The sequence below is a fragment of the Lissotriton helveticus genome, chromosome 9 (genome assembly GCF_964261635.1).
Source record: "Lissotriton helveticus chromosome 9, aLisHel1.1, whole genome shotgun sequence".
In the NCBI taxonomy this organism is placed as follows: Eukaryota; Metazoa; Chordata; class Amphibia; order Caudata; family Salamandridae; genus Lissotriton; species Lissotriton helveticus.
Window position 1 is genome coordinate 997,252,600 of NC_136070.1, and position 24,087 is coordinate 997,276,686.

At 52.7% G+C, this 24,087-nt stretch overlaps 1 pseudogene; it reads right to left on the reverse strand.

The window, feature by feature from the left end:
• Positions 1–88: 88 nt before the first annotated feature.
• On the reverse strand, positions 89–5,133 carry LOC144783621 (18S ribosomal RNA; annotated as a pseudogene).
• Positions 5,134–24,087: the final 18,954 nt, after the last annotated feature.

The window sequence follows — 24,087 nt, forward strand, 5'->3', positions numbered from 1 at the left end:
GCCGTGCCCTGTGCCTAGGGTGTGTGCTTGCAGGAGGCGGCCGAGGACTTCAGGCTGGCGCCATCGGTCACTCGGGCCTCTCCACCATTAATGATCCTTCCACAGGTTCACCTACGGAAACCTTGTCACGACTTTTACTTCCTCTAGATAGTCAAGTTTAATCGTACAAAGGGCAGGGACTTAACGCAAGCTTTTGACCCGCACTTACTGGGAATTCCTCGTTTATGGGAAATAATTGCAATCCCCAATCCCTATCACAAACGGGGTTCAGCGGGTTACCCGCAGCTATCGGCGAAGGGTAGACACACACTGATCCGTTCAGTGTAGCGCGTGTGCAGCCCCGGACATCTAAGAGCATCACAGACCTGTTATTGCTTGATCTCGTGTGGCTGAACACCACTTGTACCTCTAAGAAAGTTGGATGCTGACTGCTGGGGGTCCCATAACTAGTTAGCATGGAGGAGTCTCGTTCGTTATCGGAATTAACTAGTCAAATCGCTCCACCAACTAAGAACGGCCATGCACCACCACCCACATTATCGAGGAAGAGCTATCAATCTGTCAATCCTTTCCATGTCCGGGCCGGGTGAGGTTTCCTGTGTTGAGTCAAATTAAGCTTCAGGCTCCACTCCTGGTGGTGCCCTTCCGTCAATTCCTTTAAGTTTCAGCTTTGCAATCATAATCCTCCCAGAACCCAAAGACTTTGGTTTCTCGGAAGCTACTTGGCGGGTCATGGGAATAACGCCGCAGGAACGCTAGTCGGCATCGTTTATGGTCAGAACTACGACAGTATCTGATCGTCTTCGAACATCCGACTTTCATTCTTGATAAATGAAAACATTCTTGGCAAATGCTTTTGCTCGTCTTGCGACAGTCCAAGAATTTCACCTCTAGCGGCACAATACGAATGCCGCAGGCCGTCCCTTTTAAACATGGCCCCAGTTTCGAAAACCAACAAAATAGAACCGGAGTCCTATTCCATTATTCCTAGCTGAAGTATTCAGGCGACCGGCCTGCTTTGAACACTCAAATGTTTTCAAAGTAAACGCTTTGGACCCCCAGGACACTCAGTCAAGAGGATCAGGGGGCACGAGAGGCAGGTAAGCATGGGCGGAATTTGCGAATTTGCGTGAATTCGTAATCGCGATTCACAAAAATCTGCCAAATTCCGAGAGCTTGCAAAATTTTTTGGGGCGAGTTTTTTTTGCCAGTTCGGGAACGAGAACTTGTGCATGGGGTCGCAACGGTCGTGAACATGTTGTTTCCACTTACCCAGCCTGCTTGCGATGCCTTTTTCCTGTTTCGGGTTGCAATGACGTGTTCGCGTTTGCAATTTCGTGTTTCAGGTCGCAATGACGTGTTCCCGTTCGCAATTTCCTGTTTAGGGTAGCAATGACGTATTCGCGATCGCGGCGTCGCTCGGCCAGCTACCAAAATCTCACAGCGCACGGGAACAGAGAGGAAAACTCATCAGCGAACACAGAATCATGGTAAGTCAATGCCGCACGCGCGAAATTTTGTATTTTTGAAGCGCGAACAAGAAAAAAAAATCAGCCAACTCGCAAATTGCAGATTTTTGGGCAATTTCGCGCGTTTTGCGGATACAAAAATCAAGCCCCTTCTTCCATGCCACCAGCGCCGGAGCCCTAGTGTCCTTCCATGCTTTTGCGACATCCCTCATGGCCAGTGTTAGGTCCAACAGGAGCAGATGCCTCTTATACAAGTTCCCTCCTATCCCCTCCATAACATGCAAGAGTCCCAACCGTGATGTACGAGGGAGGTCCCACCCCAACACCTCCACCAGGCAGTCCCACACTCCCCTCCAGAATCTTACGAGCGCTCGGCATTCCCACACTCTATGAATAAACATCCCTGCTTCTTGACCACACCTCAAGCACTCCGGGGACGCTATGAGCCCCGCTTTCCATAGTCGGTGTCTCGTAAAATACTCTCTATGTAAATACTTGAATTGTATCAAACGGAGACGTACTGAAATAGCCGCTCCTCGACGCCCCTCTAGTGCCTCCCTCCAGTCGTCCTCATCAAGGGCCCCCACATCGGTCTCCCAGACCTCCTGCAGTTTCCGCAGGATGTGGAGCAATGCGTCACAAGAGTTCGGTAAATATTGGATATCTTTTTAGGCCCCAGCTCCCCCATAAATATTTTGGCCTCGATGGGGCGGAACTCGGGGAGCGTTTCCAGGCCCACTAAACATGGGGAAATGGCATGGCGGAATTGTAGGTAGCGGAAGAATTGAGTGTGGGGCATATCGTACTCCTGGCTTAGATCTTGAAACGACTTAAGAGTCGTGCCCGACACAACATCCCCCAACGTTGAAATCCCTATCGCCTCCCACCGCCGAATCCTTGGAGTACTGCCAATCCCGGGAATCTGCCATTATGCCAAAGAGGGGTTTCTGCCGTCAACTTGTTCCACCATCCCGTGCGCCTGCCGCCAAATGTGAAATACTAGCTGTGTACTTGGTGGCAGCAACTTCCGTAGTCGCGCGTCATACAAGCGGGTGTGAAGCGCGGTAGACCCCATAAGGTGGCGTTCCACCGCATATGCCGGATCCCTCCTGTCCCCGTACCACCAATCATTCAGGACTAGCAGGTGAGATGCTTGATAATAGGACTGGAGGTCTGACGTCGCACCGCCACACGTATTGCTCCCCCCGCCCATAGGAATTGTCCCAGCGCTGCATTAACCTGCTGGAACCACTGTGGAGGGATTGGGTAGAGATGGTTTTGTAATTGGTAGAGCAACCTAGGGAGGGCCACCATTTTGAAAATCGCCGACCTCCCAAAGATGGTCAACGGCATCCGGGACCATAGCTTGATGTCTGTCTTGGCCCGTTCCCACACCGGCAGCACATTCCGTTCCCACGCAATCACCGGGACCTCCGTCAAGAAAACACCTAAATATTTTATGCCTCCTGTCGCTCTTTGGAGCTCGGACGCACATGCCCCGGACGGGTCACGGCCCCCCAGAACCCATAGCGTAGATTTGCGATGATTTATATGAAGGCCGGACACCTCACCGAAGATCTGCATAATTTCCATAATGCGGGGACCAGACCTCCCGACGTCTGTAAGAAAGAAAAGGACATCATCCGCATAGAGCGCTATCCTTTCGGACGGGCCATTGTCCCACTCGAAACCCCGCAGCTGCGCATCTATCCTCACCCACCGAGCCAAGGGCTCCATGGCCAGTGCGAATAAATAGGGGGAGAGGGGACATCCCTGTCGGGGGCCCCTTTGAATGCGAAATCTAGACGAGGCAGTGCCCACCACCCTGATCGAGGCTGTCAAGTCTGAATACAATATCTGCACATATGACAAAAATCGAGGCCCCAGGTTCAAACGCGTCATGAGGGCAAATAAATATATCCAACTGAGGGAGTCAAATGCCCTATCCATGTCTGCCAGGAGGAGTGCCGCCGGCACACCAGCTTTCCGCACTGCAGCCACCGCCACATGTGCCCGGCGGATGTTGTGTCTGGTCGCTCTCTGGGGCATAAAGCCCGCTTGGTCTGGATGGACCAATTTCGATATATATGGCAATAGCCGATTGGCCAATGTCTTAGCCAGGACTTTCGCTTCCACATTTAACAGAGAAATCGGGCGATAGGAGGCATATTGCTCAGGGGGCCGACCCGGCTTATGAAAGACTACTATTTCTGCGTGCCGCCAGTCCGGTGGAAGGCTACCTCGCTCCCTAGCTTCTTCCACTACAGCCCTATAGTGGGCCCCAAGTTGAAGGTGGTATCTCTTAAAGAATTCCCTGGGGAACCCATGAGGCCCCGGCGCATTGCCAGTGTTGAGTTCACCCAAGGCTGTGCCCAGCTCGTCCTCTGTAAGAGGGAGCTCCAAGCAGTCCCTCACCTCCTCTGACACTGTGCACATCGGCATATCGGCCACAAATCTGTCAATTTCCCCCTCTGGGAGGACTTCATGTGGGGGCATAGAGATCGGCGTAATAGGAGGCGCACCCCTCTGCCAACTCCAGGGGATCTGCGACCGGGGCCTCGGTTGCATCAACGATCCCGGGTAGAGGGTGAACCTGATAAGCGCCCTGGCAGAGTCTGTGCAACATCGTCCCGGATTTATCGCCCCACTGATAGACCCGGCTACGCGCAGCCAACCATATCGATTTCGCTTCCTCCATCTGCATGGATGCGTACGCCTGCTGCGCCTGCAGGAGCTGGCCGATCAACGCCCCCCTTCATCACTTCCTTGGTTCTCTAACGCCAGAATATTAGCCTCCGCCCGGACCAGATCTTCCCACTGCTTTTTCCACGCCGCCACACACCACGCTATGTCCACCCCCAGAAGCGTCGGCTTCATCGATTCCCAGACTGTGCTCACCTCATCTACTGACCCTACATTATCTACAAGGAAGTTGGCGCTGGCCTCGCTCATGTGCTTCTGATATCCTGGTTGCTGCAAGTGCCAAGCAGAGAGACGCCAGCGGAATGGCCTCCTGTCCCTACAACTATGAGCTTTTTAACTACAGCAATTTTAAAATAAGCTATTGGAGCTGAAATTACCGCAGCTGCTGGCACCAGACTTGCCCTCCAATGGATCCTCGTTAAAGGATTTAAAGTGTACTCATTCCAATTACAGGGCCTTGAAAGAGTCCGGTACTGTTATTTTTCTTCACTACCTCCCCGAGTCAGGAGTGGGTAATTTGCGCGCCTGCTGCCTTCCTTGGATGTGGTAGCCGTTTCTCAGGTTCCCTCTCCAGAATTAAACCCTGATTCCCCGTTACCCATGGTCACCATTGTAGGCACAGAAAGTACCATCGAAAGTTGAAAGTGCAGACACCTGAATGTATCGTCGCCGTCACAGGGACATGCGATAGGCCCGAGGTTATCTAGAGCCACCAAAGCGGCCGGGCGAGCACGGATTGGTCTTGGTCTGATAAATGCACGCATCCCAGGAGGTCAGCGCTCGTCTGCATGTATTAGCTGTAGAATTACCACAGTTATCCAAGTAACAGATGGAGCGATAATAGGAACCATAACTGATTTATTGAGCCATTCGCAGTTTCACTGTACCGGTCGTGTGTACTTACACGTGCATGGCTTAATCTTTGAGACAAGCATATGCTACCGGCAGGATCAACCAGGTAGCCGCACCTGCTGGCGGGTTGGGGGCTGCGTGCCAATCTCCCCGACCGGCAACCTTTACGCGCCCCTCCATCTCTTGTGAGCCTGCCAGGGGAAGGAGCCCACCCGCCTGGGCAGGAGGGCTCACTGGAGGGGTGTGGAGAGGTGTGGTCGCATGGACACCGGCAGCCCCAGTTGTCTCCCCCAGGAGGGAGAGGCGGGCAGAGGCGCAGCCTGAGCAAGATGCAGGAATGCCGGAGCCTGGCAGCGGTAGCGCCCCTCGGAATGGTTGTTCTGAGCTGCTGTGGAAATGTGCTGCGCAGAGAGGGATGACAGTGTGGCTCACAGGAGCTACAGACCTGCTGGGCAGCAGCATCCAAGGGCCTGGTGCCATCTGACCCCTTCCGCTCGGGTCAGACCACTGGGGGGCATGAGCTGTTGCTGGGTAAAGGGCCTCCCGCCAGGCAGCAGGCCCTCGAGTTCGACGGTTCATGCAGGGTGGAAGCTCTTTGCTCGAAACAGCAGCTGGGGCTGGCCAAGCAGTCCATCCCTAAATGGACTGAGAATGCCTAATCGATCAGAGTACAGCTGGGGCATCCCCTGGCAGGCCACCCTGCGCAGGGGATATGCTGGCTTAGCATCCCCTGCCTGCCTGCTCCTGGGGCAAGCGGACTCTGAGAAAAGGGATCATTGGGAAGAGGCCAAGAGACAGGTGTGTACCCGGGCCCCTGGGGGCCCTGGCAGGCGGGCACTGGTGCTGCCTTTCCCCGTCTCAGCATCCCTGGACCTTACAGAAATCTGCCTGAGCAAACTCAGAGAAAAAGGACCATCGGGAAGGGGCGGAGAGTCAGGTGCATACCCGGGCCCCATGAGGCCCCGGCAGGCGATCCCGGGTGCTGCCTTTCCCCATATCAGCATCGCCAGACCTCACGGAGGTTTGCCTGAGCAAACTCAGAGAAAAATGACCATCGGGAAGGGGCTGAGAGGCACGTGCATACCCGGGCCCCTGGGGGCCCGGCGAGAGGGCCCGGGTGCTGCCTTTCCCCTTCTCAATTCAATTCAATTCAAAGATAGCTTTATTCGGTGGTTGGCAAACACCATAAAAGCAGGCATAAATACAAAATACAATCAAAACACAACAATAAAAACTTGGTGGTTTAAAAAACACTATAAAAATATGCACTTCATTACACTTATCAATTAATCTAATCTTAAAAGCCATTAAAAACTTTGCATAAAATTCATTTGATAGGAAGGTGAATTCATTAAGTTGATGGAACAGTTGAGGTAAATATGAACATATTTATGTATTATATGATGTTATTAGGCACAAAATAATACTCATACAAACCCTCATACTCCTAATCATTTCTCATGGTTCCTCTACATTTTATAATAAACGACAAAAATTTTATCACCACTACAATGGTAAGCTCATCTTGAAGCAAGTACAATCTATGAAGGGCAGATTTACAACTTCTCAAACCCCATGACTTTAACAGTGGTAACAGGTATTTTTTCCTCCCCCACTGATAATACTGACAGAAGAGGATACAGTGTATGTTAGACTGGGTGGCTACTCCATCACACGGGCATTTTATCAGTTTCCCGGACCAATCATTTGGCACAGGGAACGTTGTTAGCCTAAAGAAAGATTCCGTCCTCATTCGTGCTAAGAGCATTCTGTGATAACATGAGAAATTTGGCGCCAAATAAGGATGAAGGCCATGATCATGGAGGATCTGACGATGGGCTACGATAGTAGACTTGTGCCCATCCAGATAGTATCTCCTCTCCTCCAGTAATCCAAGGCATGACTTTTTTAATGCTTTTTTTGAGATTAGGGCACATGATGTTGGATTTGAAAATAACTCTGGTTGGTCGATGGAATTCAGAAATTTCTTAACATAGGCCAACCATGGCTGCTTGGAGCCCTCGGCTTGCTCCAAGCAATCATAAATTACTTCCCTATTGAAAGTCGTGTCCTCGCATGTCCAAATCTTGTACCATAACATGACTGGCGCTATCTTTATCAAATCACTGATATGGGGTCTATCAAGTTCATTGTGGCATATGGTGGTGGATGTGGAACGCGGGACTGCTAAAAGATACCTCAGAAAAGCATTTTCCACCCTTTGTATTTGTGAGCTATCCGCAAGTCCCCAGATCCCCGCCCCATAAACCGCAGTAGACACACATTTTGCTGCATAGATCTTAAGTAGTGTGTCTACCGGTTTCCCGCCGAGTTTTTTTGCAAATTGTTTAACTGCCCCTATCGAGCGTGCAAAGGCCAGGTTCCGGGAGGTGATCGCTGAGGACCATGTCCCCCTATTATTAAAAATAATGCCCAAATAAGAAAACGTTTTAGACATAGCTATCTTTGAATCATTAACGAAGGTTTTGCAGTCAGGAACTTTTTTACTGGTGGTACAAGACATCGTAAAAGTTTTCCCCACATTTATTTTTAGGCCTCTAGAGCTCATGAAGGTTGCAAAACCCATTAGCGCCTTTTGGAGTCCCCGCTGAGTGCGGGCCATAATCACCGCATCATCAGCGTATAGCAATAGTGGGACTGAGAGACCATTTATCTTAGGGTAGTCCACCTCCAGAGCAATCAACGATACTGCTACCTCGTTAATATATAAGTTGAATAGAAATGGCGCGAGTATGCAGCCTTGGCGAACACCCTTTGCTATGGGAAATGTTCTGGTTTGCTCGCCATTTTTGCCAAATCTCACCGTGGCGCCTGCGTCTCTGTACAACTCCTGAATAAAACTTAAAATGTTTTTATCTATCCCCATTGTGGCCAGGGTTTTCCACAACATTCCATGATCTAAGCAATCGAACGCCGATGTTAAATCGACGAATGTTAGGAAAAGATTCCCTTTTTTTGCTCCAATATATTTGTTCATTATGAGGGACAGGTTTAAACCCTGCTCTACGGTTCCCAAACCGGACTTAAATCCATATTGGAATTTTGAGAGTATCCCCTTACTCTCAGACCAGGCTTGTAATTTAGTTAAGAGGACCCTCCCTGCTACTTTCATTAGGTTGTCTAGCAGGGAGATGGGACGATAGCATTTTGGGTCTTGTCTGTCCCCTTTTTTAAATATTGGGATGACTATTGCTTCATGCCATGTGTTGGGGAAACCTAAATTAGTGTAAGCGTTCATAACATTTGCTAGTAGGGGGGCCCAGAGATCCACGTTCCCCTTAAATAAATCAATGGGAACTCCATCAGGTCCAGGGGCCTTTAGACTAGCACTCTGGCAGATCGCTTGTTCCACTTCTGCAGGGGTAAACATTACTTTTAGTGGGAAATTTCTATGAAGCGGTGGAAGAACCTCTCGCCCCGCCTCCAACTCATCTTGTGAGATCGATGCAAGTGATTCTTTCTTATAGAGGGAAGTGAAGTAGTTAACCCAGGTATCTTCTGGTATACCTATTTCCAAGGAGTCTTCCTTCCTATCTGAGAAGAAGGGGGCATTGATTTCTTTCCAGAACATTGTATTATCCCTTAGGGCGCTTGCCTTTATCAGGGCTTCCCAAGCTGCGTTTTTGAGGTCTATCTGTCTAGTTCGTAGGGTCTGCTTGTATACTTGCCTAGCCTCCTTAACTCGGCCGCTATCCCTTGGGACTGTCTTTAAGGCCTGTAAAAGGGTTTTGTGTGCTTTAGTGCAGGCTCGATTGAACCAGCCATGTAATCTTTTTGCCTCCCCTAACTTTTGTTTTTTGATTAACTTGGCGTTTATTGTGGCGGTAATCCCGTCATACGCCTGTATTATTTGCTCGGGGTTGGTGCTTGATTCTAAGCAGATGGCAAACTGGCTCATTTCTTTCTGAACCAAGTCTTTCAGGAAGTTTGTGGGATCAATTTTTGCCCATTTTATGGCGTAGCCGTTTTTTCTGGCCAATGCCACTGAGCGACCATGAAGTATATTCATCGTACTTGTTTTTTGGGTTCCCAAATTCCCTAGGCTAAGGGAAGTGCTGATAGGAAAATGATCGCTTATTGCTAAATCCTCCGTATCAAAACCCACCACCCAGCCCTGATTCCTGTTCGAGACTAAAATAAAGTCGATTACAGTGCCTGCCCCACGGCCAGAGAAGGTTGTCTGAAATGCTACAGATGGCTCGCAAAGTTCATTGGCGAAGGCCAAATCCCAATCGTGCATAAGTTGATTTAGCAGGTTGCCCACTATGGAGTGTTCGAAGTGCGTGGTCGGATCCCCCCTTAAGTCAAAGATGCCACCATTTTTTGTTTGACTATAGGGGCATAAGTGGCAATTAAAATCCCCTGCTATGAGGAGGCAGTCTGCCCCCTGCCCACCTCTCTTTAGCAGTGAGTCCAACTCTGCTATTAAGATTTTGACCTCCACTTTTGGCGCATTATTATAGATGTTTATCAAAAAGAAAGAACGCCCATTTAATTTAATAAACAGACCTTGTAGTAGGCTCCCTACCCCTGCCTTCGGTCCTCTAGCCTCATATGTACTCTTTTCTATATTACAGAGATTAGAGGTGAAAATGCACAGTCCCCCCGAGCCTCTGCCTCGGGTGCCCTGAATCGAAGGGACATAGAAAGTACTAAAACCCTCAATATGGGTCTCCTCTAAATCCCAGCACTCCTGCAGGCAGATTATGTCCTGCCTTTCCATGAAAGTTAGGAATAACAGGTCCCGCGCTTTTTTAGCCAGCCCGGCAATATTCCAGGATGTTATTTTTAGCAAACTTTTTCCCTCATTACGTAGGCTCGATTCTTCCTGACTAGTTAATGGGACAATACCCACGGGCAGAATTCCAATCTCATTATGAGTTAGGATATTATCTGCTGTACTTTGGTGTACATACATAAAGGTAGTTTCAGCTGTGGTCCCAAGTCCACGCTCCTTTGATGGCATACTAGGTTGTTCTGTTTGGTGTAGGCCTGACAAGTTTCCGCCCCCCGTAGCATGATCTTGTGAACTCTCTATCGCCACGGGATTTGTGCTTTCTACATGGGTAAGGACGTCATGGATCTTAATTGAGGGGGTTGAGGTTACTGATACCCCGGAAATGACCTTTATTGGTCAATCGACCATATCTAAACAGTCGTATCTGTTCCTTGTAGGAGCCCCTCTCCAGAAATCAGGGTTTGGGTTTCCTCTACTATGGTACCAGGGGCGAGAATCCCAGCCTCTGGTCCAATAATTATTGCTATTCCTGTTTCTATTGGAGTGCCCCACCTGCGTCCAAGGCCAGTCTTGCACTTCGTCCCAGCCAGTTGAGTCAGCATAATTGGGGATGTTTAAAGGTGGATAGAAGAAGGAAAGACGCTGTACGTCAATCCCCCCCCTTTTTTCGAGCGCTGGCCAAGAAGAAATATAGTCAACCATGGCAGGATCGTCGCAGTTGACTATAACACAGTCACCCTGTAGACTTTTTTTCGTATCCCCAATCCAGTACACTCTTCTCACAGAATTTATTCTGCTGTGGTGAAATGACTGGAGAGGTCTGTTTTGGCTTAACCATTGCAGAACTTTGTTCCTCAAAGACCACGGGGGCTCGTCCGAACCATCTGTCAATTCTGGCACCCCTGTTAGGACAACAGTGTAAGGGGTGGCCTCAGGTGGCAGATGAAACGGGCGCCTGAACCTAGTGCCCTTTCTCTCTTTTCCCTGAGGTTGGGGAGGCAGGGTTTTTTGTGATGTATGTAAGGTCTCCTTAAAATTAGCTAACTGGGTATTTAAGGCCACAAGGGCCGGGGTGGGTTGCACATTACCGCTGATAATATCAGATTGACCCTTCCCCTCTACAGTCGGGGGTTTAGGTGTATTTTGTGAGTTTGCGCTGGCACTCTTATTTGTCTTGGGGTTTGCTTCTCTGTCTTGTGCAAGGGACTTTGGACACGCCGCTGGTAGAGTGAGCGGTTGTGCCGATTTAGTTGGCTCTTTAGGTTTCCCCTCCCCCATATCTAGGGTGCCCAGTGACTTCTGAATAAATGCAGGAGTATTTAGTTTTGCAAGTTGTTTTTCAATAATCCTTATACTTTTTTCCAAGGGTTGCAGATGGTATTTTAACAATTCCCCCAAGCTATTTGTGAGAAAATCATGCAGTGACACACATGTGGTACATGGTTTATGTATACCACCTACAGCGCCTATTGCATCTAGATTCCCCGGTGGTTCAGTATTCTGTAAAAGCGTATTAAGAACCACTCTATCGGTGGAAGGATGGATTTGCTGGACTATAATAGTATTACTATTCTTATTCGGGTTGCAAGGATTAACAATATTTGGTGGAGCAGATGTAATCTCCTGTATGATCAACCCGCTACTTAGCCTCTTAGGTATGGCGCCCTCCCTTTCACCCGTTGAATTAGGTTCCAAAGCTGTGACTTGGTTGTGTAAGAGTTGTAAATCCGGTGTTTTTTCTAAGTCATCCACCGAATCAGACCCTGATGACAATTGTGTTGCAGACAAGTCCACGGTGTTTGGGACTGTGTGAACTAGTGCACTTACTTGATTCAACAAAGGAATGATCGGCCCTTTATGAATTGGAGTTAGTGCTGAAGCAAGGGGACCCATTGAGGATCTTCTTCTAGCAACCTCCAATTCATGTGACACCCTTCGTTCTATCAATTGAATGGTATTATCGATAACTGCATTGGTCTTGTTTAAGAATAAGTCAATGGGACCAGTTATATCAGTAGTTTTATCAGTAGTTTTTTCTGTCTTTCTCTTCCTGGTGGCTCTATTCATGATCGAGCGCTATGCGTTTCAGACTAAACAGTATTAATGGAGCAAAGAGACTGAGCTCGCAGTAAACAAGGGTGGAAATATAGTTTACCGCAATTATTAACAAGGAGAGACTACGAAACAAATGGTCAAGAGAAAAACGCAAATACCGTGGCCCAGTCCAGTCTCTCACAGTCTGGAACGGGCTGAAACGGGCCCGCCCTTGGCCCGGGCTTCGCCCGGCGTCCCGCTCGCGTCCCGCGAGACGGGGGCGACGCTCTATTTGAGCGCCTCCTGGCGCCAAAACGCTGTAGTTTGCCCCGCTGGGGCTGCTGGGAGTTGTGGTTTTTCCTGGTGCCCGCCCACGCTCCACTCGGCGGCCCTACTCCGCGTTGGAAGAAGGAGTTAGGCGGCGGGAGGCGGGCAGGCGAGAAGACCCCTGGCGCTGTCTGTCCGCTTCCAGGCAAGGAGACAAGGTCAGGAAGCTGGCAAGCAGAATCCGGCTCGGTCAGAAAATTTGCAAAGGTTCCCCCACTCGTCAGGGGCGACGCTCTATTTGAGCGCCTCCTGGCGCCAAAACGCTGTAGTTTGCCCCGCTGGGGCTGCTGGGAGTTGTGGTTTTTCCTGGTGCCCGCCCACGCTCCACTCGGCGGCCCTACTCCGCGTTGGAAGAAGGAGTTAGGCGGCGGGAGGCGGGCAGGCGAGAAGACCCCTGGCGCTGTCTGTCCGCTTCCAGGCAAGGAGACAAGGTCAGGAAGCTGGCAAGCAGAATCCGGCTCGGTCAGAAAATTAGCAAAGGTTCCCCCACTCGTCAGGGGCGACGCTCTATTTGAGCGCCTCCTGGCGCCAAAACGCTGTAGTTTGCCCCGCTGGGGCTGCTGGGAGTTGTGGTTTTTCCTGGTGCCCGCCCACGCTCCACTCGGCGGCCCTACTCCGCGTTGGAAGAAGGAGTTAGGCGGCGGGAGGCGGGCAGGCGAGAAGACCCCTGGCGCTGTCTGTCTGCTTCCAGGCAAGGAGACAAGGTCAGGAAGCTGGCAAGCAGAATCCGGCTCGGTCAGAAAATTAGCAAAGGTTCCCCCACTCGTCAGGGGCGACGCTCTATTTGAGCGCCTCCTGGCGCCAAAACGCTGTAGTTTGCCCCGCTGGGGCTGCTGGGAGTTGTGGTTTTTCCTGGTGCCCGCCCACGCTCCACTCGGCGGCCCTACTCCGCGTTGGAAGAAGGAGTTAGGCGGCGGGAGGCGGGCAGGCGAGAAGACCCCTGGCGCTGTCTGTCCGCTTCCAGGCAAGGAGACAAGGTCAGGAAGCTGGCAAGCAGAATCCGGCTCGGTCAGAAAATTAGCAAAGGTTCCCCTTCTCAGCATCGCCAGACCTTAGGGAGGTCTGCCGGAGCAAACTCATAGAAAAAGGACCATCATGAAGGGGCGAGAGGCAGGTGTGTACCCGGGCCCCATAGGGGCCCCTGTGGGCGGGCCCGGGTGCTGTCTTCCTCCGTCTCAGCATTGCCGGACCTCACAGAAGTCTGCCTGAGCAAACTCAGAGAAAAAGGACCATCGGGAAGGGGCTGAGAGGCAGGTGCATACCTGGGCCCCTGGGGGCCCTGGCGGACAGTCCAGGGTGCTGCCTTCCCCCGTCTCAGCATTGCCGGACCTCACGGAGGTCTTCCTGAGCAAACTCAAAGAAAAATGACCATTGGGAAGGGGCTGAGAGGCAAGTGCACACCTGGCCCCTGGGGGCCCCAGCGGGAAGGCCTGGGTGCTGCTTTCCCCGTCTGTCCATCATTGTTGTGTTTGCAATTACCGCTCTAAGTGTACTGGGGATGCTCAGACGTGAGTCCCAGGCACTCCACACCACTGGAATCAAGCTAGCCGGGCTGATGAGAGGTGTTACCTCGAAACCGGGCCGGTCCTCGGATGCTTGTTTCCGTTCTGGGAAGGACATGGCTTTTGTAGTTTGGACTGGACTGTTCCCATGGGGCAAAGGGTCAGCGCTGATTTGCATATCGCCATTGTCTAACCCAGGGTGGTGTGGAGTGGAAAAACGATGGATTTGGGCCCAGATCTTTGGACTGGGGTGAATGTGTGACATTGATCCACATTCTGTCCATCATTGTTGTGTTTGCAATTACCGCTCTAAGTGTACTGGGGATGCTCAGACGTGAGTCCCAGGCACTCCACACCACTGGAATCAAGCTAGCCGGGCTGATGAGAGGTGTTACCTCGAAACCGGGCCGGTCCTCGGATGCTTGTTTCCGTTCTGGGAAGGACATGGCTTTTGTAGTTCGGACTGGACTGTTCCCATGGGGCACAGGGTCAGCGCTGATTTGCATATCGCCATTGTCTAACCCAGGGTGGTGTGGAGTGGAAAAACGATGGATTTGGGCCCAGATCTTTGGACTGGGGTGAATGTGTGACATTGATCCACATTCTGTCCATCATTGTTGTGTTTGCAATTACCGCTCTAAGTGTACTGGGGATGCTCAGACGTGAGTCCCAGGCACTCCACACCACTGGAATCAAGCTAGCCGGGCTGATGAGAGGTGTTACCTCGAAACCGGGCCGGTCCTCGGATGCTTGTTTCCGTTCTGGGAAGGACATGGCTTTTGTAGTTCGGACTGGACTGTTCCCATGGGGCACAGGGTCAGCGCTGATTTGCATATCGCCATTGTCTAACCCAGGGTGGTGTGGAGTGGAAAAACGATGGATTTGGGCCCAGATCTTTGGACTGGGGTGAATGTGTGACATTGATCCACATTCTGTCCATCATTGTTGTGTTTGCAATTACCGCTCTAAGTGTACTGGGGATGCTCAGACGTGAGTCCCAGGCACTCCACACCACTGGAATCAAGCTAGCCGGGCTGATGAGAGGTGTTACCTCGAAACCGGCCCGGTCCTCGGATGCTTGTTTCCGTTCTGGGAAGGACATGGCTTTTGTAGTTCGGACTGGACTGTTCCCATGGGGCACAGGGTCAGCGCTGATTTGCATATCGCCATTGTCTAACCCAGGGTGGTGTGGAGTGGAAAAACGATGGATTTGGGCCCAGATCTTTGGACTGGGGTGAATGTGTGACATTGATCCACATTCTGTCCATCATTGTTGTGTTTGCAATTACCGCTCTAAGTGTACTGGGGATGCTCAGACGTGAGTCCCAGGCACTCCACACCACTGGAATCAAGCTAGCCGGGCTGATGAGAGGTGTTACCTCGAAACCGGGCAGGTCCTCGGATGCTTGTTTCCGTTCTGGGAAGGACATGGCTTTTGTAGTTCGGACTGGACTGTTCCCATGGGGCACAGGGTCAGCGCTGATTTGCATATCGCCATTGTCTAACCCAGGGTGGTGTGGAGTGGAAAAACGATGGATTTGGGCCCAGATCTTTGGACTGGGGTGAATGTGTGACATTGATCCACATTCTGTCCATCATTGTTGTGTTTGCAATTACCGCTTTCCCCGTCTTAGCATCTCCGGACCTCACGGAGGTCTGCCTGAGCAAACTCAGAAAAAAAGGACCATCGGGAAGGGGCTGAGAGGAAGGTGCGTACCCGGGTCCCTGGGGGCCTCGGTGGGCGGACCAGGGTGCCACCTTCCCCCATCTCAGTATCGCCAGACCTCACGGAGGTCTGACTGAGTAAAAAAACTCAGAGAAAAATGACCATCGGGAAGGGGCTAAGAGGGAGGTGCATACCCGGGCCCCTGGGGGCCCCGGCCGGCGGGCCCGAGTGCTGCCTTCTCCCGTCTCAGCATCGCCGGACCTCACGGAGGTCTGCCTGAGCAAACTCAGAGAAAAAGGACCATCGGCAAGGGGCTGAGAGGCAGGTGCGTACCTGGGCACCTGGGGGCTCCGGTGGGTGGACCCGGGTTCTGCCTTCCCCTGTTTCAGAAATGCCGGACCTCACGGAGGTGTGACTGACCCTCTCCCTAGTAAGTCGAAGGAAAATTGCGCCCCTTTCTTGAAATCCGTGCACACGAGGTGACAGAGGGGACCCAAGTCGCGAAAGTACCCGACCTCCTGGAGCCCTCGCTGTCATCGGGGAGGCAAATGGACCCTCATCAGGACTTCCAGGGAAGCTCGGCCATCTGGTCACCCCATAGGAAAGCATTGCGGGCGACCAGATGGCCGAGGGGATCTGAGCATCCAGATGGCCGGGCAAGAAAGGGAAGCCATCTGGTCACTCTGTGCCCCAAAGAAAGGGTGAGCGGGTGCCGGGGCATGGGGGACCGGAGGCCCAGGGCCCCAGCTGGGCCCAGCCATGGAGGCTGTGAAGGGGGACCCGACAGGCCCTCCAACCTGGGACCCGCAGACACCTTGACGAGCAGGGGAGGCCTGTACGGGACCGACGGAACCCTGTCCTGGGCCCTTGGTAGAGCAGCAGGCCAGGGGACCGGGCCTAGGGGCAGAGCACCCGATCCGGGGCCTGATGGGGCCCCTGGACCCAGCCCGGTCTCCCAAGCCCAGAGGCACCCTGCCACGTGGCAGGACCAAGTACGGAGCAAGGGGTGGGGAGGCCCCCTCCCCGGGGCCTTCAGGGGCCCCGGCTGGAGTTCCTGAACCCAGCCAAGCAAGTGGAGGCTCCCCGGGCACAACTGAACCCCGTCCTGGGCCTTTGGCAATGCGGCAGGCTGGGGGACAGGGCCCAGGGCCGGAGCACCTGACTTGGGACCCGGCTGGGGCCCCTGGACCCAGCCGAGGCTCCCAGGCCCAGAGGCACAGGGGAAACCTCCCCGGGCCTGCCGGACACCATCCCGGGCACCCTGCCATGCGGCAGGACCAAGGACAGAGCCGGTGGGGAGACCACCCTCCCCAGGGCCCTCAGGGGCCCAGGATGGAGCTCTTGAACCCAGCCAAGCAAGGGGAGGCTCCCCGGCCACAACAGAACCCCATCCTGGGCCTTTGCAGTGTGGCCTGCTGGGGGACAGGGCCCAGGGCTGAAGCACTAGACCCGGGGCCCCTGGAATCAGCTGGGGCTCCGAGGCCCAGAGGCACAACGGAAGCCTCCCTGGGCCTGCCGGACACCATCCCGGGCACCCTGCCACGTAGCAGGACCAAGGACGGAGCCCAGGTTGGGGAGGTCACCCTCCCCGAGCCCTCAGGGGCTCCGGATGGAGCTCCTGAACCCAGCCAAGCAAGGGGAGGCTCCCCGGGCACAACGGAACCCCGTCCTGGGCCTTTGTCAGTGCGGCAGGCTGGGGGATGGGACCCAGGGCCGGAGCACCCGATTTGCAGGGCTCGGGGGCTGCAGGGCTCGGGGGCTGCAGGGCTCTGAAACCCCACGCTGGGCCTCAGGCAAGGGGAGGACCACCGGAGCTCTTGGGCCCTGACGCCTGGGAGAGGACTGCCCGGGATCCATGGAGCCCGTCTCAGGCACTTTGCCACACCGTCGGTCAAGCCCCCTGGATGGTGGAGAGGTGTTGTCCGAGCATAGCCCAACTGGTCACCGGCAGAGAACCACCAGCCCGGGAGGGTTGTCACCGGCATACCCTGCCCCTAGTAATCCAGAGGAAGGCTACCCCTCTTTCTGGGAACCTGTGCGAACTGAGTGACGGACGGGACCCAGGGCTCGGAGGCGTCCGACCTCCTGAAGCCCTTGCTGGGATCGGGGAGGTGAATGGCCCCTCATCGAGACTTCCAAGGAAGCCCGGCCATCTGGTCGCCCCATTGGAAAGCATTGTGTGCAACCAGATGGCCGAGGGGAAAAGTGAGACCAGATGGCCGGGACCGAAATAACGCAAATCTGCCTGCCCAGAGCCTTCGTGGGAGGGCTTCCATCTGCCCTTGCAGGGCTCGGGGCTGCAGGGCTCCGGGGCTGCAGGGCTCCGGGGCTGCAGGGATCAGGGGCTACAGGGCTCAGGGGCTGCAGGGCTCTGAAACCCCTTGCTGGGCCTCAGGAACGGGGAGGTACACCAGAGCTCTCGGGCCCGGACGCCCGGGGGAGGACTGCCCGGGACCCATGGAGCCCGTCCCAGGCACTTTGCCACGCCGTGGGCCGGAGCCCCCCAGTCGGAGGAGAGGTGTTGTCCAAGCATAGCCCATCTGGTCAACGGCAGAGAACCGCCAGCCCGGGAGGGGTATCCCGGCATACCCTGCCCCTAGTAATCCGGAGGAAGGTTACCCCTCTTTCTGGGAACCCGCGTGCACCGAGTGGCGGAGGAGACCCAGGGCACGGAGGTGCTCGACCTTCTGGAGCCCTCGCTGAGATTGGGGAGGCGAATGGCCCCTCATCGGGACTTCCAGGGAAGGCCACCCATCTGGTCGCCCCATTGGAAAGCATTGCGTGCGACCAGATGGCCGAGGAGAAAGATGTGACCAGATGGCCGGGACCGAAATAATGCCAATCTACCTGCCCCAAGCCTTCGTGGGAGGGCTCCCGCCTGCCCTTGCAGGGCTCGGGGGCTGCAGGGCTCCAGGGCTGCAGGGCTCGGGGGCTGCAAGGCTCTGGGGCTGCAGAGCTGCGGGCTGCAGGGCTCTGGGGCTGCTGGGCTCAGGGGGGCTCTGAGACCCCACCCTGGGCCTCAGGCATGGGGAGGCCCGCAAGTGCTCCTGGGGCCCAGCCGCCCGGGGAGGGCTGCCCGGGAGCCATGGAGCCTTGCAGGTCTCCGGGGCCCTGCACCAGGGCCAGATGGACTTTTGGCAGGCCGCAGAACGGAGGCTCCAAAACCCAGTAAGTATGGGCGTAAAATCCGTTCCGCTCCCGGAATTTGCGAATTTTTGGCAAATTTGCATTCCGCGAATCGCGCGAATTTGTCAAAAAATTCGCAATTCACAAGCTGGCGGATTTTATTGCTTGGTCGCGCTTCAAAAATACAATATCGCGTGCGTGGCGTTGACTTACTGTGATTCTGAGTTCGCCGAGTTGTTTTTCCTCACGGTTTGCGTGCACTGCGCCATTTTGGATCTAGCTGCGTGATCGCGGGAGACTTTTCGACGGCGAGTACGTCATAGCGGCCCGCCATCTTCCACTGCGAGAGTTTGAGAACGCAACTTCGTCATAAGGGCCCGCGATCACGCATCGCGGGAATAAACAATTGCGAACACGTAGATGCGATGCGCAGATGACTTCCGGCAGGAGATTTGAACAGCTCACTTTCCCGAACTTGCAAAAATTACGATTCTGCACAAGAAATCTACCGCAGGCAGCATAAACCTTCTAAAAATGATGATTTGGATCAGAATAACTCCTCAGATTGACATTTGGCTGTACTTTTTTGTGCAAGGAATCAATTTCTGGGCGGGTGGGAGGAAGGAAGTGCCCCAGAGTCTCCAACTTCCTGTTCCTGCCCAGCAGGCTCCTCCCAGTGCTTTGTCCATGTCCTGGTCACTTTTCATTTGGATCTGGAGCTGGAAGAATTACTCTTTGTGGCTGCTGCTGGATATTTGTATTTGAGGACTTTTTGTTTGGATCACTTTTGGATTACTTTTGGATTTGAGATTTTACAAGTAAGTTGGTGTTGTTTAGGGCATTGCAGTTGCTGCAACTACAATTTTTTTTAACTTTTTCACAACTTATATAAAATATATATTGTGGATAGGCACAATATCCAGGAAGCCCAGGGTTAGTCATGGGTGCATGACACATCTGTTTCAGTGAGTTGTGTTGAACTTAAATTAAATATCATTTATGTCATGGAATTGAATAGCTCACTGTTATATGTGGAATTTGTTTTAAAATTTTGGGTGCGTGTAAAGCCACACTAGCCAGTAGGCCATGGGGTAGTCACTCAGTGGTGCATGGACTAAGTCTTTCTGTGGGGTGTCTTGAATTTAAACATCATTTAGGGCATGGATGGCATTGGATTGTGGTGATTTTTGTGTTTTTCGATTTTTTTTGGGTGTTGTTGGGGCCTGGCCATGTGGGTGGGGGCCATTTTGAGGCCGGGTACAGGCAGGGCCTGGCCATGTGGGTGGGGGTCAAGGGGCCATTTTGAAGCAAGGCAGTGTGCTTTGTGCCATAGATCTGCACCCAGTCTGCCTTGCTTTCACCCATTATATGCCCAGGGGTAGTCAGTGGTGCATGGACCAAGTCTTTCTGTGGTGGTGTCTTGAATTTAGACATCATTTAGGCCATGGATGGCATTGGATTGTGGTGATTTTTGTGTTTTTCAATTTTTTGGGGTGTTGGGGCCTGGCCATGTGGGTGGGGGCCATTTTGAGGCCTGGTACAGGCAGGGCCTGGCCATGTGGGTGGGGGCCATTTTGAGGCCTGGTCCAGGCAGGGTCTGGCCATGTGGGTGGGGGCCATTTTGAGGCCTGGTCCAGGCAGGGCCTGGCCATGTGGGTGGGGGTCAAGGGGCCATTTTGGAGCAAGGCAGTGTGCTGCTCAGGCCTACACTCAGTTTACCTTGCTTTCATTCATTATGCCCAGGGGTACTCAGTGGTGCATGAAAAAACTCTCTCTGTGTGGTCTCTCTTCTATTAATGTAAACATCAATTTTTTATTAGAATTGCAATTTTTATTTTGGATCTTTTCATTTTTGGGTGTGTTGTAAAAATAAATGCCTAGTTGCAAATATTAATTGAAGCACGACATATGCAACATTTATTTAACTGATGTTCCTCTGGCTTCCTTTGCTTTTAGGTGCACAAGAGAACCACAAATCAATAATCGTTCATCATCAGTGCCAGGAAGAAGTCCTGCTGCGGTGTGTGCAGCACAACATCACGTGACGTCACGTGTGGCCACAGGCAACTCTGCAACTCGTGCAACTGCGGCCTGCTGTTCTGACATCTGAAGAAGATGGGCCCAAAGAAAGGTGGCCGTAGCTCCTCTACCAAGAAAGTTGCCAGTGCCACTGCCAGTAAGAAGGAGCAGAAGAAGCAAGTGCCGCCACTTACCAAGGAGACTGGTGTGCCCACAGACACTTTTTTGGGGGAAAAAAACTACGCCTGCAGCAGCGGTGTCTGCCGGGGACCAAGCTGGGAGCAGCACCTCAGCTTCATTGGCCTCAGTGCCACCAAGCCAAGTTAGGCCCAAGGCCATGAGTGCCGCAGAGGCAGTCACTTTAATTTCTCAATCACCATCGACCAGTGATGAGTTTGAGTTTGAGTTTAAATTATTTATAAAAGCGCACTTACACCAGCGGTTTCATGGCGCTACAACAAACAAATCCCTAAAGGGGAAGGCAGGGGAAATTGAGAAGGAAGAGAAGCAGGATAAGCCGACCTATTTAAAAGATTGAGCAAATAAATGGGTTTTAAGTTTCTTACGGAATTGGGGGTGGTGGGACAGAGATCTAATCTCTAGGGGCAGGGAATTCCAGATAGCTGGGGCAAGGGTCGCGAATTTCGATCCTCCCCATTTCTTCCTCCGAAAGCGGGGGACTGATAACAGAGATTGAGTGGATGATCGTAAATCCCTGGTGGGAACGTAGGGAATGATCTCTGATGTAATGAAAGCCGGAGCCGCTCCTAGACGGGCTTGGGAGGTGATGGACGCTAGCTTGAACTGGACGCGTTCACGAATAGGGAGCCAGTGCAGAGATTTAAGAAGGGGTGTGACGTGGTGAGATTTTGAGAGATTGAACACCAGCCGTGCCGCCTGGTTCTGAATCAGCTGTAAGCGCTTTAGGCTGTATGCAGGAATGCTCGCATACAGGGCATTGCCGTAATCCAGGTGGAAGATGACCATCGCTAAGATGATCAATTTCAGGGCATCAAAAGAGAAGAAACGTGAGACCTTGCGGATGGTGCATAGGGAAAGAAAAGAAGAGGAAACCAAAGAACTAACCTGGGAGTGAAGAGTGAGCTGGGAATTGAGTTTAATACCTAGAGTTTTAACCGTGGTAGACGGAGCCGGGGAAGAACCTAGGGAAGGGGGCCAGAAAAGAGAGGACCAGGGACTGGAGCAACCACCTGTCAACATCAGCTCGGTTTTATCCGGGTTGAGCTTCAGGTGGTTGTGGCTCATCCAGTCCCGGATAAAAATCATAATAGACTGAAAATTAGAAATAGAGACAGAAGAAGAAGACAGATTGAAGACAAGTTGGAGGTCGTCCGCATAATTGTACACGTTGACCTCCATCTGCTGTAACGAAAAAATAAGGGGGGCGATGTAGAGGTTAAACAACAGAGGTGAGAGGGACGAGCCTTGGGGAACCCCGCACTGAACTTTCCGGAAGTCCGCAGAAAAATCACCCAGACGCACAGCCTGGGTGCGGTCCCTCAGGAAGGAGGATAGCCATAACAGGGCGGTGCCCCCGATTCCCGCCGCCCCGACACGGGAAAGTAAGATGGTATGGTCAACCGTGTCAAAGGCGGCTGAAAGATCGAGGAGCACCAAAGCCTGGGGCTGATTGGAATCCATTCCCTCCCTGAGGTTGTCAAGGACCAAAAGAACTACGGACTCCGTAGAGTATGCGGGGCGGAAACCGGCCTGGCAAGAAGCCAAAGCCCCATATTTCTCAATGAAGGTGCTTAAAGCCTTGGTGACATGGCGTTCAAGCACCTTAGCCAGGAATGGTAAAAGAGAGATGGGGCGATAATTGGCAGGGACCGAGGGGTCTGTGCCAGGTTTCTTTAGGATGGGGACAATGACAGCTGTCTTCAAGGAGTTGGGTACGACTCCCTGGGAGAGGGAGCTATTAAGGAAGTGAAGGGGGGATCAGGACAGGTTGTGTAAATATGACGAAGGACGTGCGCAGGGCAAACATCCAATGGGGACCCAGATTTGACCAGAGGAATGGTCGAAGTCAAGGATTCTTTAGTGAGAAGGGGAAGGGCATCGAGTAGACCCTTTGATGGTGGACACTGAGGATCAACAAAAGTCGAGGAAGGTAAAGGAATGTTGGCTTTAATGGCTGTAATTTTCTCGATAAAAAAATTGTTAAGGGAGTGACAGAGGTCCTGGGAGGGAGAAGGCTTGAGAGATGTTTTATCAGAAAAAGCCAAGCTATGAACTATTGAGAAAATTTCCCTCGGTCGATTCTCGGCTGTGAGAATTTTAGAGGAGAAATAGGTCGTTTTAGCCTCCTAAATGGCCTTTTTGTATTGGGCCAAAAGAGTGGTAAACTCAAGTTTGAGTAAGGGGCAATATTTCCTCCTCCACGCATGCTCTGCTCGACGCACCGCCAGTTTGGTGGTTTTAAGGTCATTGGTAAACCACAAGTTGGCGTCCTTCTCACGCTTTGATGTTATCCGCTTCAGCGGGGCGATGGAATCGCAACCTGAGAGGAGCCAATGTTTAATAGCCGAGGCCTGGGAGATAGTGGATAGGCCTTGTAAGATAGGATAGGAGGAGGATAGCAGTGCGGATAACTTCTCCGGATCCACTCGGCTCCATGAGCGGACCCAAACATTCTTTGGGAGCGGAGGTTTAACAGGGGAATTAACGGGAAGGGTAAATGAAATCAAATGGTGGTAGGACCAGGTGCAGGGTAGGATGGAAAGGGAGCCTACCGAGCAGTTCAAAGACCAGATCTGATCTAGGATGTGTCCTTTGATGTGAGTAGAAGAATGAACATGTGACATGAAATTAAAAGATTGAAGCGTATCTGAGAAATGTTTAGAGGATGAACATTCCGCAGGATCTGAGGGCCAGAAGTTAAAATCTCCCAATAATAGGATAGAGGAGTTGTTAACCGTAAGAGTAGCGAGTACCTCTTGAAAATCGGAAAGAAAAGATAAAGGAGATTGGGGAGGCCGATAGGTAAGAAAGCAGGTAAGAGGGGGAGTGATCGATGTGGTACGGATGACAAGGTACTCTGTAGTGGCGATATCTGGCAGGGATAAAAGTTGGAAGGGGAGGTCGGTCCGAATAATGACCGCCACACCGCCCCCGGTCCTACCGGTGGAACGGTCTGCTCGTAGGGCGTAATATGGAGCAGGGAGAGTGGCCAGGAGAGTAGGGAGTGAGTCGTCAGTGAACCAAGTCTCAGTTAGAAAAAGAAGATCAGGTGCGTGGAGATCCAACAGCACCGACAGTTCGTGAGAATGGGCCACTGCTGACCGGGTGTTGAGGTAATAGACCGAGAGAGTCCTAGGAGGGCCTGGGCTGGTTTCCCTTTTGGAGAACTGCAGAAGGACAGAGGGGAAGGGAGGGGGGGGGAGACGGGGGTCAGGTCGTGTAAGGATATAATGGAACAAGTAGAGGCAGGCAGAGGCCATGGGCCATGTAGAGAACGGAGTTGGAGGGAAGTGTATGTGATAGTTTGGGCAGGGTGACATGCCCCTGGCCCCGGTCGGTCGCGGACGGGCGCAGACGGGCTTGCCTTAGGCGCGCCCGCTGCGCCCGTCCGCTGCGCTTCCGGCCTATACACATCGTTTTATGGGGGCG